At 37.9% G+C, this 14,954-nt stretch overlaps 1 pseudogene; it reads right to left on the bottom strand.

The window, feature by feature from the left end:
- Window positions 1-7,892: 7,892 nt before the first annotated feature.
- LOC129059656 (uncharacterized) lies at window positions 7,893-14,473 on the bottom strand (annotated as a pseudogene).
- Window positions 14,474-14,954: the final 481 nt, after the last annotated feature.

The raw sequence follows: 14,954 nt of genomic DNA, 5'->3' as shown, positions 1-14,954 counted from the left end.
TTGTCAAGGTATCAAGTAAAATGAACACTGAGAATTGACCATTGGATTTAGGAATCTGGAGGTCACTGGTAACTTAGTTAAAGGCAGTTTTGATAGAATGCTCAGGCTAAAAGCCTGATTAAAGTATGTTTAAAAGGAATTGCTGACAAAGACTTACAGATAATTGCTTTAAATGGTTTTGCTATGAAGAGGAACAGAATAAAGGAACAATTGCAAGAGCAGAAATAGGGTTAAGGGAAAGTTTATTTTTCTTTTTTAAGTTAAGAGAAAGAATAGCACACATTATGTGATAGGCATTTTCTCTAATACTGTGATAGAATTCTAGAGTCATCCATTTATATTCAGTTGTTGAATTATTATATTCAGGTTATTTTATAATAAAAATACATGGGCCGGGCACAGTGGCTCACTCCTGTAATCCCAGAACTTTGGTAGCCCGAGGCAGGTGGATCACCTGAGGTCAGGAGTCGGAGACCACCCTGACCGACATGGTGAAATCCCATCTCTACTAAAAACACAAAATTAGCCGGCCACGGTGGCACGCACCTGTAGTCCCAGTTACTTGGGAGGCTGAGGCAGGAGATATTGCTTGAACCCGGGAGGCGGAGGTTGCAGTGAGCTGAGATCACACCATTGCACTCCAGCCTGGGCAACAAGAGGAAAACTCCGTCTAAAACAAAAAAAAAAAAAAAAAGAAAGAAAAAGAAAATACATGTTTAAGTTTTAGTTCTGTGTATGAGCCTGAAAGTTCACAAAGACCTTGCACCATGGCAGCTTCTGAATTGTAATTGCCCCATCCCCTGCAGATTTTCTCAGACTCTTAGCCACAACTTTAAAAACTGACAATCAGATGAAAGGGAAAATTCACTCTAAATGCCAGTCTCTTGATTCTCTACCTCTTCCCCAAGATTCTCCACCACAAAATCTCACAGACTTAGGGGATATCTGATGACTTCCAAATGATAAATTTTTTTATTTTTATTTTTTGTGTCCGCAGGTTTTCTAGTTTTCCTCAGGAGGACTGAGTAAAATAAAATGTTCAGTCTTTCATTGCTAATATTTAACTTTCTTGTAAAAGTATCTTATAAAATATTTTTCACAGAAATAAAACAGTAAAATATATATGTAAAAAACTATCTCTCAACCATTTATATAGTATCTTAAAACTTTCCTATATTTGCCTCAAAGAATTTTAGGGAATATTATACCACATAATATTGAAATCATCTTTATAACCCCAATGTTAATTTTATTTCTTGTTTTCTAGATTTAACTACTATTCTCACTTTTTCTTATATCGTATAGACGATTATTACTGTATATGTTTATATTCATTGCAATATAGAACACTGTACTTTATGTTTCTGAATTTTATATAAATAATGCCTTATTATAAGTATCGTGTAAGTAATAAAATGCAATGGAGATTTCCAGTTTAAAACCTAATATCTGGAATACCAAGATTTATTCAATATCCACTCTTCCACATGCTTGCCATGTGTGATCCTGGGAAGACTCTTAGCCTTCTGGTGTCTCATTTTTTGCATCTGTATAATGGAGATGATAATACTTATTTCAACAAGTTGTTGTGTGTGGTGAGTAAGCAGAATATACTCAACAGAGAGTAAGAACTGAAATAAATATTTACTTTTTTATGACATATCCTTCTGTTCTATTTAGTAAATGTTATATGCAATTTTTATTTAAAAATGGTAAATAAGGCTATAATTTACTCATTTGCAAATACACCATTGTATGAACATCCAATTATCCATCGTGGGCATTTTAGTTGGTTTGATTATTCACTATTACTGTGAGCTGTGAGAGACTTTCTACCTGTGTCTTCTCAAGCACATGCATGTAGTGAGTTATTAGCAACATATGCCTAGATGTTAAAGGTTACGTTCCTATTCAAATGAACTTCACATTGCCAAATTGAATTGCCCTCCAAAATTCTGCTTATTTACTTCCATCATTACCTCCCATTTCATCACATTCTCATCAACTCTTGCATCCGTTTAAATGTTTGTATTCTGGTGGTTGTAAAATAAAATCTCTTTTTATTATGTTGGAGGGAAGGGCCACATATTCTTGATTACTAATGTAATCAGGCATCTTTACAACCTCCATCCCTTTTTGTCCATCGCTATCCATAAAAATGATTATATTCTTGATATATGAATCTTCCCTGTTGTGGAGTATACAAAGGTGATAATTACTCTCTAGTTAAAATTTTCTAAATTCAAAACCTATGAAGAAACATATACAAATCAAACCAAGATAGATAGATAGGTTAGATAGACAGATCATATCAGATGGATAGATAGACAGATAGATAGATAGAAAGATAGATAGATAGATAGATAGATATAAAGATATAAAATACAAAACATTGTGTTGGAAAATGTAGCTAGATAAGTGGGCAGATGGGCTTTTACAATTTTCTGACATAACTAATTGTATCTACAGAACTACAGAACCATGGGCACTGCTGAACAACTTCAACTTCTCTATTGAATAGCCCCTGAGCCTCTTCCAGAAATCCTGCCAGGAAGAATAACTCAAATTTCTATGTGTAAAGGCAAGGCAGCAATATGAGACAGACAGAGATGAAGCTAATCAGCCAACTATTCTGTTTATTTCTTCAAGCTTAGCAACTAGTGAAGAGGGGAAATGGAGAGCACCCAAGGGGGGTCTCCTCACAGTTTTTACTGCTAGAAAATGTAGTGGAGACATTTTCTACTCACTACCAGCCCTAAATTTCTGTCCCATGCCACATTTGTCTTAACTATTAAGACTACGGTGACAGGGGTATGGTGTGTCAGGGATAAAAGGACTGAAAGATAGTAACTACAACAGCCTCAAGCTCAGGAAATTAGTGAACAAAATCAAACCCCCTATTTCTAGTGTTATTGTCCCCAATCACAGAGTGTTTATTAAATTTTATAAATGAAATCACATCAGATGTATTATTTTGTAGCTGGATGTTCTGCTCAGTATAATTTCGTGATATCTATGAGTGCTTTTGCATGTACATCTTTTTGATTCATTCTAACTGATCCTAAGTGTTTTAATGCATGACTATTCCACAATATATTTATGTTTGCATTTAGATGAATTTTTGCCCATTTTTAGCTACAGAAAACAATGATGCTATGATCATTTTTGTATAGGCCATCTGAAGCACATGTATATGCACTTCTATTTTATATATCAGCAAAAATGGAAATATTTATTAAAATATTAAGAAATCAATTCAGCAATACTTACAAAAATAACATAAAACACAATTGGATTTATTCTAGAAATACAAAGTTGGTTTGAAAATTTAGCAATTCAGTAATATTATTGACCACCTTAATTGACCACCTTTATTGAATATATACCTAAGAGGTATATATTCTCAAACACTACAGAAGAAAAGCATTTGTAACAAGTCAAATCATCTCAGATGATACACTCTTCTCAAACTAAGAAATAAAGGACACTTCCTTAATATAATATACGTATCAATGTACTAAACCTAGTAGTAAAACTAAAAATTACTCTCTGAGGGAGTAAGACAAGGATGATTAAGATCACCAATTGATCATGGAACTTGAATTTCTAGCCAGTGATAAAGTATGAAAAAGTAATAGATGTTACTTTTTAGATAAAAAAGGAATCAATAAAATAACCACTATTTTCTAGTTATGAATGCACATAAGAAAATAAAAAGTTTCCACAAAGATATCGTTAGAATTAAAAAGTGCATGCAATTAAAAAGTGTAGCAAATTTTCTGATAAATGAACCATCTTTAAAGTTAAAAACATCATAGCTTAGAAGTCTGACTACAAAACATAATAAAAGCAACAGATTTTTCTCTCACTTATAAAGGCTTAAAAGGCAATATATGCAAGAATAATGAATTTTCAAAATAAAGCAGTAACCTGTGTTCTCACTACCCCTTTTACCTATAATCCAATCTCTATAAGGTAAGATGTTTAAATTGGGATATAATTAAGTTTAACCATACTGGGTTTTAAAAAGTCTGTACTTATCAAGGACTGTGCTGGTAATACCAGGTAGATATCGGACCCACAGTTATAACTCCTACAAATCATTGTGATTAAGGACCCTGTGACTCACACTGACTAAAGTCAAAGCCTAAAAGCCAACCCACCAGACAAGGCAAAACTTTGATCTAGTTTTTAGCCCACAAGGAGGTCCTCTTAATTATTTCCTTAATTTCCCGCATATTTATCATTGTGCTAGACTCTTAGGATAGTAAATTATTTCCTTCCCTTAAATCTTGTCTAAGTTCAGAATTCATTAAGAAGAAAATATACAAATCAGATGACTAGAGAATAAAATACAAATTTAATTACTAATAGAATTGAATTGGAAACTGCAGTTGCATAGTGGCCACAGAGGCTTCTAGTATCCTTTCCACTGAATTGAACTTTCCCCTCCAGACGACAGCCCAGGCATTCTACACTGCCACAAAATGCATAACCTATCCTCGAAAGTGTACCACATGGAGCTGCTATGAATGACTACTTCTTAATGGGTGGTTTTATTAAACAAGAAAAAAGTGGCTATGTACACCATGTTTATTTTTTTGTCCCCAATTCGCTAATCAGGAAATCAACTCTTCATTCCTTAAATAGGAATGACAGAAGTGGTGGAATGAGGCCAGAAATATCCCACCAAACTATTACCCTTTTGAGAGAACGGTGGAAAATTCCCATACCTTATGCAAATATAGAAAATAAAGAATAAAGATTGCACTGTTGATCACGTATACATATTGAATATATATTTGTATGCTTTTAAAACTTTTATTTATGTCTTTATGAATCATTCTTATGAATTAAGTATTTTCATGAATAATTCTTAAAATAATTGTATGCATATCAATATTACAGTATTGTCCACTATGAGTTTTTAGAAAATATTTTGTTTAAGAAATCTTTCACAATCTTGAGTCCTAAGGTATTCTGCTATAATTATACCTAAAGTGTAATGTGTTTATTATTATGTTTATGTCTGTAGCACACATAAAGTTTATTTTTGGTGTGAGTACAGAGCTACTTTAATTTTACTTTCTCTTATGTGTAACTGTGTATCTGTTCTGCTCACTCCCTCTGTTTTATCCTGTATTTCATCGCTACACTTCTGGAAACATTTCCGAGCTCCCATGTTTCTGGGAGAGATCATGCGATTAGTTTGTACTTATAAATTTTTTTAAAGGGCTGTGTGTCAACTCTAGGGCTTAAGAGCTAAGAGCAGATGTATCCCCTTCATTTTCCTTTATTCTCTGTCTATAGCCAGAAATAGAGACAAGAGTACAGAACTCGGGCCCAGGAAAATGGCAGAACCACAAGAGTGGACCAGAGCCTACGCCTATAACCCAAAGCCTGTCAACAAATAATCACATTGTGGCATGGGTGAGAAATAAGCCTTTATTACTTTAAGCCTTTGAGATTTGGGAAATATTTATTAGTATGTGTTTCCTTTGTTAATATATAATAGAAGTTAGTATGTTGGAGTGGAATTCGGTAAAAACAAAACATTAAAATACTTAAAACGGTTTTGCTCTTGTGATAAAATAGCGTGTGGTGATGCAAGTTATGGCATATTTTGGCAAGATAGGGTTTCATATGCACTAGCAAAAATATTGCTTAAGCTGTTTTTTGTATTAGTTTGAAAGTAAGTTTATCTGCTTTTGATGGCTTTGGGAAAATTGATTGAAATTATCAGTAGTAGTGTTGGCTATCATTGGATACTTTCAACAAGATATAAAAGTGAGCTGGGAGGCCGAGGCGGGCAGATCACGAGGTCAAGAGATCGAGACCATCATGGCCAACATGGTGAAACCCCATCTCTACCAAAAATACAAAAATTAGCCAGGCATGGTGGCATGCACCTGTAGTCCCAGCTACTCAGGAGGCTGAGCCATGAGAATTGCTTGAAACCAGGAAGCGGAGGCTGCAGTGAGTCAAGACCATGCCACTGCACTCCAGCCTGGGTGACAGAGCAAGACTCTCTCAAAAAAACCAAACCAAACCAAACCAAACAACAACAACAACAACAAAACAAGCTAACTAAGAAAATAATGGGTTAGTTTGAAAGCAGAAATTAAATGTTAAAGAATGAATTCAGAAATTACTTACATGAAACGATGGAATATGTAGCTTATTTTATAACAAAATCAAAAAGATATATGAATTTTAAGAAGCCTTGAGCATCGACGGGTCAGTAAAGCTCTTAGCAAACTAAGCAACACAAATCTTGGGAAAAACACATTTTAATTCAGTGTGTTTTCATGTCAAGCATGATATACTCAAGGTGTTTGCCAGTAAGTTGCCAAGGAAGAAGGCCTGGGGACAAGAATGCAAACACATCAAGTAGATTTGAGAACTCTGTGTCTAAAAGAATGTTGGGTATTTTCTCTGACCCAGGGAGCTAACCGAAAAATATAGACCTAAAATGTACTATATTTCTTGAGGATTGTATACTAAAAAGACAAAAGAAATCCAGAAGACTGGCCAGAAAAGTGCTTATACTGTTTGTCAGTCTTAATATTTTGGAGTACAGAATAGGTTCCAAAATGTATTCAGCTCAAGAGGCATATATTTTTCCAACACCCACTTCAGTTGTGGAAAGAAAAATCTTGGTTAATGAAGAACCTCCAAGAGGTTGGAGGCAAGAGACACAGAGAACATGAGAACATGGATAATTTCAGCCCATAAACTAAGTCAGCCCACAAACTAAGAGCCTATTAATGAAACACAGCCCATGCCCAAGATGATAGGCTATCTCAGTATCTGTCTAACAATGTTTACAAGATGCTACTGCCCAGAATTACCACTTCTCTCTATGAACTGCATTCTTTCCATTTCATACTAGAAGTGGTTTATACCGTGCTCTTTGGTTATTTAAGAAAACAATTTGTTTTGGGGGGGTCACTAGACAACAAGGAACTATATTTGAGCTGGCAGATAGATTATTTAGAGATGCTAGAATTGAGAAGAATAAAATTATAGGAGGAGTTTTAGAGTTTTTTTCCACTGGAGTAGAATGTGGTTATTTGGGGAGAAGGGAGAGAAGGGAGAAAAAAGCATACTAACATTTGGTAAAAGTAAATGTATTAATCATGGTCCTCTAGAGAAACAGAACTAATAGGATAAAAATATATATATATATAAAGAGGAGTTTATTAAGGAGTATTAACTCACACGATCCCAGGGTCGCACAATAGACTGCTTGCAAGCTAAGGAGCAAGGAAGCCAGTCTGACTCCCAAAGCTGAAAAACATGGAGTCAGATGTTCGATGGCAGGAAACATCCTGCACGAGAGAAGGATGTAGGCTGGGAGGCTAAGCCAGAAAGGTCTTTTCACGTTTTTCTGCCAGTGTTATATTCTGGCCGTGCTGCCAGCTGAATAGATGGTGCCCACCCAGATTAAGGGTGGATCTGCCTTTCCCAGCCCACTGACTCAAATGTTAATCTCCTTTGACAACACCCTCACAGACACACCCAGGATCAGTACTGCCCATTCTTCAATCTAATCAAGTTGGCACTCAGTATTAACTATCACAAGTCTGCCCCTTGTCAACTTGAACCCATACACATCTCCTGAGATCATACACAATCTTCAAATACAGAAAATAATGTCATACTTACACCCAACATAATACAACTATCCTTCCTACAACCAGAAATGCACCAATCCCCAACCCAAATGCTATTACATAAAGTTAACAATACTTAAACGCTAATATGAGGTCAATAAATCTTAAGTCAAGTAATAAAGGAAAAAAGAAATAAAATGAAGATATTTTATTAGTACAAGTGTATACATGCACAAACATGTTTTTAACAAAAGAAGAAGGAAATACTCATGACAATTACAGTCCTCTTTTCTGCAGCTAGTCATGTGGTCATAGCTGGTATTGATGACTACCTTCTTCTACTACCCATTCTGTAGTCCCTCTGCCTTCAACAAGCATCTCAGCAGGTCGTATTTTTTTTCCTCGTGGAGTGACCCAAACCTTCATTCCTGAAGGGTCTGGGCCATTTGTAGGCCTGCCTGCATTGGGCTATTGCAGTTTCCCATTGGCCTTAATCACAGGGCAAGGCAATACTAAGAGACGCCCTAATGGATCTCCTGTATTCCATGCATACTCTTCCTTACCTCCATTGTGGAGTAGTAGACTGATTTCATCTTGATAGTCTAGGTCAATCACCCCAGCGAACACTGTAATTCCCTTCTTAGCCTGTTGACTTAAAGGTAGGAGGAGCCCAAAGTGTCCAGGTGGCAATCTTAATTTCCAGTTTAATGGAATCATTGTTGTGTCTCCTGATGGCAGTGTTCCTCCCTCTGGAACTAAGACCTCTAGGCTGGGAGAATGTAATATCGCAGGAAGAGGAAGCAAAAATTTTGCTAGTGGATCATGAGGGGTGACAGTTAGTGGTGCCACTTCCATCTCTTGATTCCTGGACCTGTGAATCCTGGTATAGGAGAAACAGTGCCACTTGTTGGACGCTGATTCAGAGCATACATGGCATTCTGGAAAATTTTGCCCCAGGCCTGTGAAGTATTGTCACCTAGTTGGCATTGTAATTGTGGCTTCAAAGGCTATCCCACCGTTCTATCAATCTAGTGGCTTCAGGATGATGGGGAACATGGTAAGACCAATGAATTCCGTGAGCATGAACACACTGCCGCACTTCTTTAGCCAGAAAGTGAGTGCCTTGGTCAGAGGCAATGCCATGTGGAATGCTATAATGGTGGATAAGGTATTCTGTGAGTACACGAATGGTAGTCTTGGCAGAGCATTGTGTGCAGGATAGGCAAACCCATATCCAGAGTAAGTGTCTATTCCAGTAAGTACAAACCTTTGCCCTTTCCATGACGGAAGAGGTCCGATATAATCAAACTGCCACCAGGTAGCTAGCCGATCACCCTGAGGAATGGTGCTATATTGAGGGTTCAGTGTTGGTCTCTGCTGCTGGCTAACTGGGCACTCAGCAGTGGCCGTAGCCAGGTCAGCCTTGGTGAGCAGAAGTCCAGGTTTCTGAGTCCATGCACAACCTCCATTCCTGCCACCATGGCCACTTTGTTCATGAGCCCGTTGGGTGATGGCAGGGATGGCTGGGGAAAGAGGCTGAGTGGTGTTCACAGAATGGGTCATCCTATCCACTAGATTATTAAAATCCTCCTCTGCTGAGGTCACCCATTGTTGAATACTCACATGTGATACAAATATCTTCACAGTTTTTTACCACTCAGAGAGGTCCATTCACATACCTCTTCCCCAAATTTCTTTGTCATCAATCTTCCAATCATGCTTCTTCCAAGTCCCTTATCATCTAGCCAAACCATTGGCTACAGCTCATGAATCAGTATATAATCTCACATCTGGCCATTTCTCCTTCCATGCAAAGTGTACAAGCAAATGAACTGCTCAAACTTCTGTCCACTTGGAAGATTTACCTTCACCACTGTCCTTCATGGATGTCCTAGAACAGGGCTGTAGTGCTGCAGCTGTCCATTTTTGGGTGGTGCCTGCAAATTGTACAGACCCATCTGTGAACCAGGCCCTAGTCTTCTCTTCCTCTGTCAACTGACCATAGGAAGCTTTCCATGAGGCCATCGTTGCAGGCTGAGGAAGAGAAGGCAGGGTGGCAAGAGGGGGCATTTGAGACACTTCCTCATGTAACTTACTTGTGCCTTCAGGACCTGCTCAAGCCTAATCACATAAATACCACTTCTATTTGATGATGGAATGCTGCTGTGCATGATCCATTTTATGTCTAGATGGGTCAGAAAGCACCAGTTCATGATAGGCAGATCAGGTCACATGGCAACTTGATGACCCATAGTCAAACCTTCAGTTTCCACCAAAGCCCAGTAACAGGCCATGAGCTGTCTCTCGAAATGAGAATATTTATCTGCAGCAGATGGCAGGGCCTTGCTCCCAAATCCTAGAGGCCTCCACTGTGATTCACCTGTGGGGGCCTGCCAGAGGCTCCACATAGAATTCCTATATGCCAATGACACCTCAAGCACCATTGGATCCGCTGGGTCACACGACCCAAGAGCAACTTGCATAGCACCCTGGAACTATTGTAGAGCCTTCTCCTGTTCTGGAACCCACTCAAACTGGCAGCCTTTCAGGTCATTTGACAAATAAGCCAGAGTAACGCAAACAAATAAGGAATGTGTTACCTCCAATATCCAAATAGACTCAAAAGGCATTTCTTGGTTGTAGGAGGGGCCAAAAGCAGCAACTTATCCTTCATCTCAGAAGAAATATCTCGACAGGCCCCACAACACTGGACCGCTAGAAATTTTACTGAGGTAGAAGTTCCCTGAATTTTAGTTGGGTTTATTTCCCATCCTCTGGCATGCAAATGTCTCACCAATGAGTCCAGTATGTTTGCCACTTCATATTCACTGGTTCCAATCAGCATAATGTCGTCAATGTAATCAACCAGTGTGATATCTTGTGGAAGTGAAAAGTAATCAAGTACTCCCTAAATAAGATTGTGACACGGCGGAAAGTTGATATACCCCTGATTAACACAGTAAAAGTATATTGCTGGCCTTGACAATGAAGGCAAATTGTTTTTGGTAGGTCTTGTGAGCAAGAATGGAGAAAAAGGCATTTGCCAGATCAACAGATGCATACTAGGTACCAGGAGATGTGTTAATTTGCGCAAGCAATGAAACCACATCTGGTACAGCAGCTACAATTGGAGTCACCACTTGGTTAAGCTTATGATAATCCACTGTCATTCTCTAAATCCATATGTTTTCTGCACAAGCCAAACAGGAGAGTTGAATGGGGATGTGGTGGGAATCACTATCCCTGCGACTTTCAAGTCCTTGATGGTGGCACTAATCCCTGCAACCCTTCCAGGGATGCAATATTGTTTGTGATTTAATATTTTTCTAGGTAAAGGCAGCTTGGATGGCTATTTGGCCTTTCCCACAATAATAGCCCTCACCGAACCAATCAGGGAGCAAAAATGGGAGTTCTGCCAACTGTTAAGTATGTCTATACCAGTTATACATTCTGGCACTGGGGAAGTGACCACAGGATGACTACAGGAACCCACTGGACCTTTACTGTAAGGGTAATCTGAGCTAAGACTGTATTAATTACCTGACCTCCATAAGCCCGTACTTTAACTTGAGGACCACAATGACGTTTTGTGTCCCCTAAAATCAATGTCACCTCAGAGCCAGTGTCTAGTAGTCCCTGAAATGTTTGATCATTTCCCTTTCCCCAATCCACAGTGACCCTGGCGAAAGGCCAGAGGTCGCCTCGGAGAAGGATGGGAGAAAGATGTACAGCATAAACTGCTGGTAGTGTAGTGAGGTCCTTCCTCAAGCGGACCCGGCCTGCCCTTTATTCAAGCAGTTCTTGATCTGTAAAAAGGCTAAAGTCTGGAAATTGATTGAGGGGCTGTGATTCTTTGTGTTTATCATTAAAATTAGTCTTCTGTCCATTTGACTTGGAAGTTTTATGCTTATATAAATTAGGTAAGAATGCAGTAGATTTCTTATCAATTTCACTTCTAGGAACACTGTGATTAATTAGCCAATGCCAGAGCTCTGCAGGAGTCAGACTACTCTTCTTGCTGCTTTGCCTCTGCTGTTCATTACAGTAGCTATGCACACCTTGCCTTTGATGGGTGAGTGCTGCAACTTGGCCCCTGAAGCCTCAGGATCCAATTATTCCCACTGCATTTAAATTTTGTAGTTGAGTGACTGTGGTTCCCACTGTTAGATCTGACATACAGAGAATAGCAATTACACGGCTCTTCAAAGATGCAAGTCCTACCCTCCCAAATCTGTTCCACAAAGCATTGGTCAAGGGTATATCTTCTGGACCCCTCCAGCTGGAATTAGTAGGTCTAAAGTGACTAATTCGCTCCACCATCTCACTCTCTCTAAGCCTTTAGGTTCCTTCCACTACATTAAACCAAGGGAGATCAGGCATTTCTAGCTTGCTCACCGTGGGCAATCTTTTAATTCACATTTCAGCTAACCAAAAAATAAACTATCAGAACCTTTTTTAACTCCCTGAGCTGCAATGTTAAATGCAGAGTCCCTACTTAGTGGGCCCAAATCAATAAATTCAGCCTGATCCAACTTTATGTTTCTTCCACCATGATCCCACACCCTTTATATCCATTCTTGTGCCTGTTCTCCAGATACCTGCTTATATAAATTCAAACACTCAAGCAGTTCTTTTTGACTGTATTGCACCTCCTCGTGGGTCACACTCTGAACCTCACCTCGAGGGGTGAAAAAATGAAAGCTTTCCTTCTAAAATTAGGAACAAGGCAATCCCATTCCTGTTACTTCTAGTCAACATAGTACTGGAAAGAATAGCCAGAGCAATTAGCCAAGAAAACAATGTATCAGAATCAGAGAAGAAAAACTAAAATTGTCCCAGATTGCAGATAACATCATCTTATATATAGAAAATCCCAATGACTCTATATAAGAACTGTTGGAACAAATATACAAATTCAATAAAGTTGCAGAATACAAAATCAATACACAGAAATTAGTAGAGTTTCTATATATTAACTGTAAACTACGAAAAGTAAATTAAGGAAATAGTCTTTTTTACAATAGCAACAAAAATAATAAAATACTTAGGAATAAACTTAACTGAAGATATGAAAGACACACACTGAAGACTACACAATCTTGATGAAATAAAGAAAGCCACAAACAAGTGGAAAGACATTCTGTGCTCATAAATTGGAAGACTTAATATTGTTAAAAATTTCCATACTACCCAAAGAGATCTGCATATTCAAAACAACCCTATCAAAATTCCAACAGTATTATTTTTTTTTTTTTACGGAAATAGAGAAAGCAGTTCTTTCAATCATATGGAGTCATATAAGACCACAAATAACCCAAATTAATCTCATGGAAAATCAAAGCTGGAGGTTCACCCTTCTGATTTTAAATTACATTAGAAAGCTACAGTAATCAAAACAGTATGGTGCTGGCATAAAGGCAATCATATAGGCCAAGGGAACAGAATAAGAAGTCCAGAAATAAATCAATGCATATACAGTCAATTGTTCTTCAACAAAAATACCAAAGATATACAATGGAAAAAAATAGTCTTTTCAACAAATATTGTTGGGAAACAGCGAACTAAAACTATACCTAACAAGACACTATTTATAATGGCTCAGAGATATTAGTGCCTTTACTCTCTACTTTTGCCTATCTACATATGAATCAACAAAGGCAAAAAGAAATTAAGTTATTAGTTCCTGGTCATATAGCTAATGACTGGAAAGTTCTGGAAGTATAGACTGAGATATAAAAATATTAACCATTATACTCTACTACCTCCCAATATCTCTTAGTATCCTATAGAGCATATGTTTTAATCTTGATCTTCTGTCAAATTGTTTTAAAAATCCGTGACCCTTTATTCTTCTCTACAAATGCTTGACTCATCTTACAAAGTCCAAGAAATAAAAATAAGAATTTTGTTTGAAAGTATATGGCATGTTTACATTAGGGAAAATTAGCATCATTTGGTAAAGAGGTTACCCATCATGGATTAGGTATTCCTTCCAATTATCCAGGTCTCTTTTTATATCTTAAATTATTTTATAGTTTTATCTATAGTGACCTTATACATAATCTGTTGTTTTTTCATGAGAAACACATATTTATTTTTTGCTGTAATGTTTTATGAGATTCATTTCTTCATTACTAATTGACTGTAATTAGTACAGAGAAAAAGACTATTAATATTTAAATGTTTGTCCTATGTTCAGCCATTTTTAAAAACTCTTTTTTTACTATTCTTTCAATGGTTCCCTTTGATTTATGAACATAAGTACATAATATCAGTCACTATCTTTCAGTAATACTTTAGTTCTCATTATTTAATTGAGTCTCATTGGATCCAGACTTGGAGCTCAGAAAGTTTGTGCATTCAGTATCTGCTTATTTTGTCTTTTAATAATTCTTTTTTGAGCTCCTGTCAGAACCTGCTGATCTCTTCCATTTTTCTTTCGCCTTCGTAATTCCAAGTTGTTCACTATCATCTTCTCATCAGTTGTTTTTACTATTTTGAAAGATTTTTCTAATCCCCCTAAAACAAATCTTTATTAAGTAAGCATTTATCAATAAGTGTTTTTGAAGACCTCGAGTGCTAATTTTTTCCAGTTTTCCCTATCGTTTCTTCATATAACAAGAGCAAACAGACAAGCAGCATACTTACCAAGCTTGCTGGAGTTGTATCTCTTGGGGAATCCTTAAGGACATAAGTGTTGTAGGAGATACACATGTTCCTCAGAACTGCTTGCATACAGGGCAATACAGAGACCTGGACAAGACATCATACTCAAGGAGACGTTCTCCAACCTGGGTGTTATGGAGTTGCATAACAAGGGAGACACTGGCCACAACCTTTACAGGATCAGGAAACATAGTGTAATAGTGATAAGTGGCTCATGTCTATAATCCCAGCATTTTGGGAGGTCGAGGCAGGTGGATCACCTGAGGTCAGGAGTTCAAGACCAGCCTGGGCAACATGATGAAACACTGTCTCTACTAAAAATACAAAAATCAGGTGGGCGCGGCAGTGCACACCTGTAATCCTAGCTACTTGGGAGGCAGAGGCAGGAGAATTGCTTGAACCTGGGAGGTGGAGGTTGCAGTGAGCTGAGATGGCCCCACTGCACTCCAGCCTGGGAAACAGAGTGAGACTCCCTCTCAACAACAACAACAAAAAAAAACAAAAAGGCTGTGTTCCAACTCTTATGGTTGCAGCTGTATGATATGTGTACTGGTGGCAGGATTCCCAACATCAACATTGGGAGAAGAGGTATGTGAATGGACCTCTCTGAGTGGTTAAAAAACTGTGAAGATCAGCATTTATCAGTGAGATTCCTACTTGTATGCGTCAACT

This window comes from Pongo abelii, chromosome 4 (assembly GCF_028885655.2).
Source record: "Pongo abelii isolate AG06213 chromosome 4, NHGRI_mPonAbe1-v2.0_pri, whole genome shotgun sequence".
Lineage (NCBI taxonomy): Eukaryota > Metazoa > Chordata > Mammalia > Primates > Hominidae > Pongo > Pongo abelii.
This window is presented reverse-complemented; position numbering and strand designations above follow the sequence as displayed.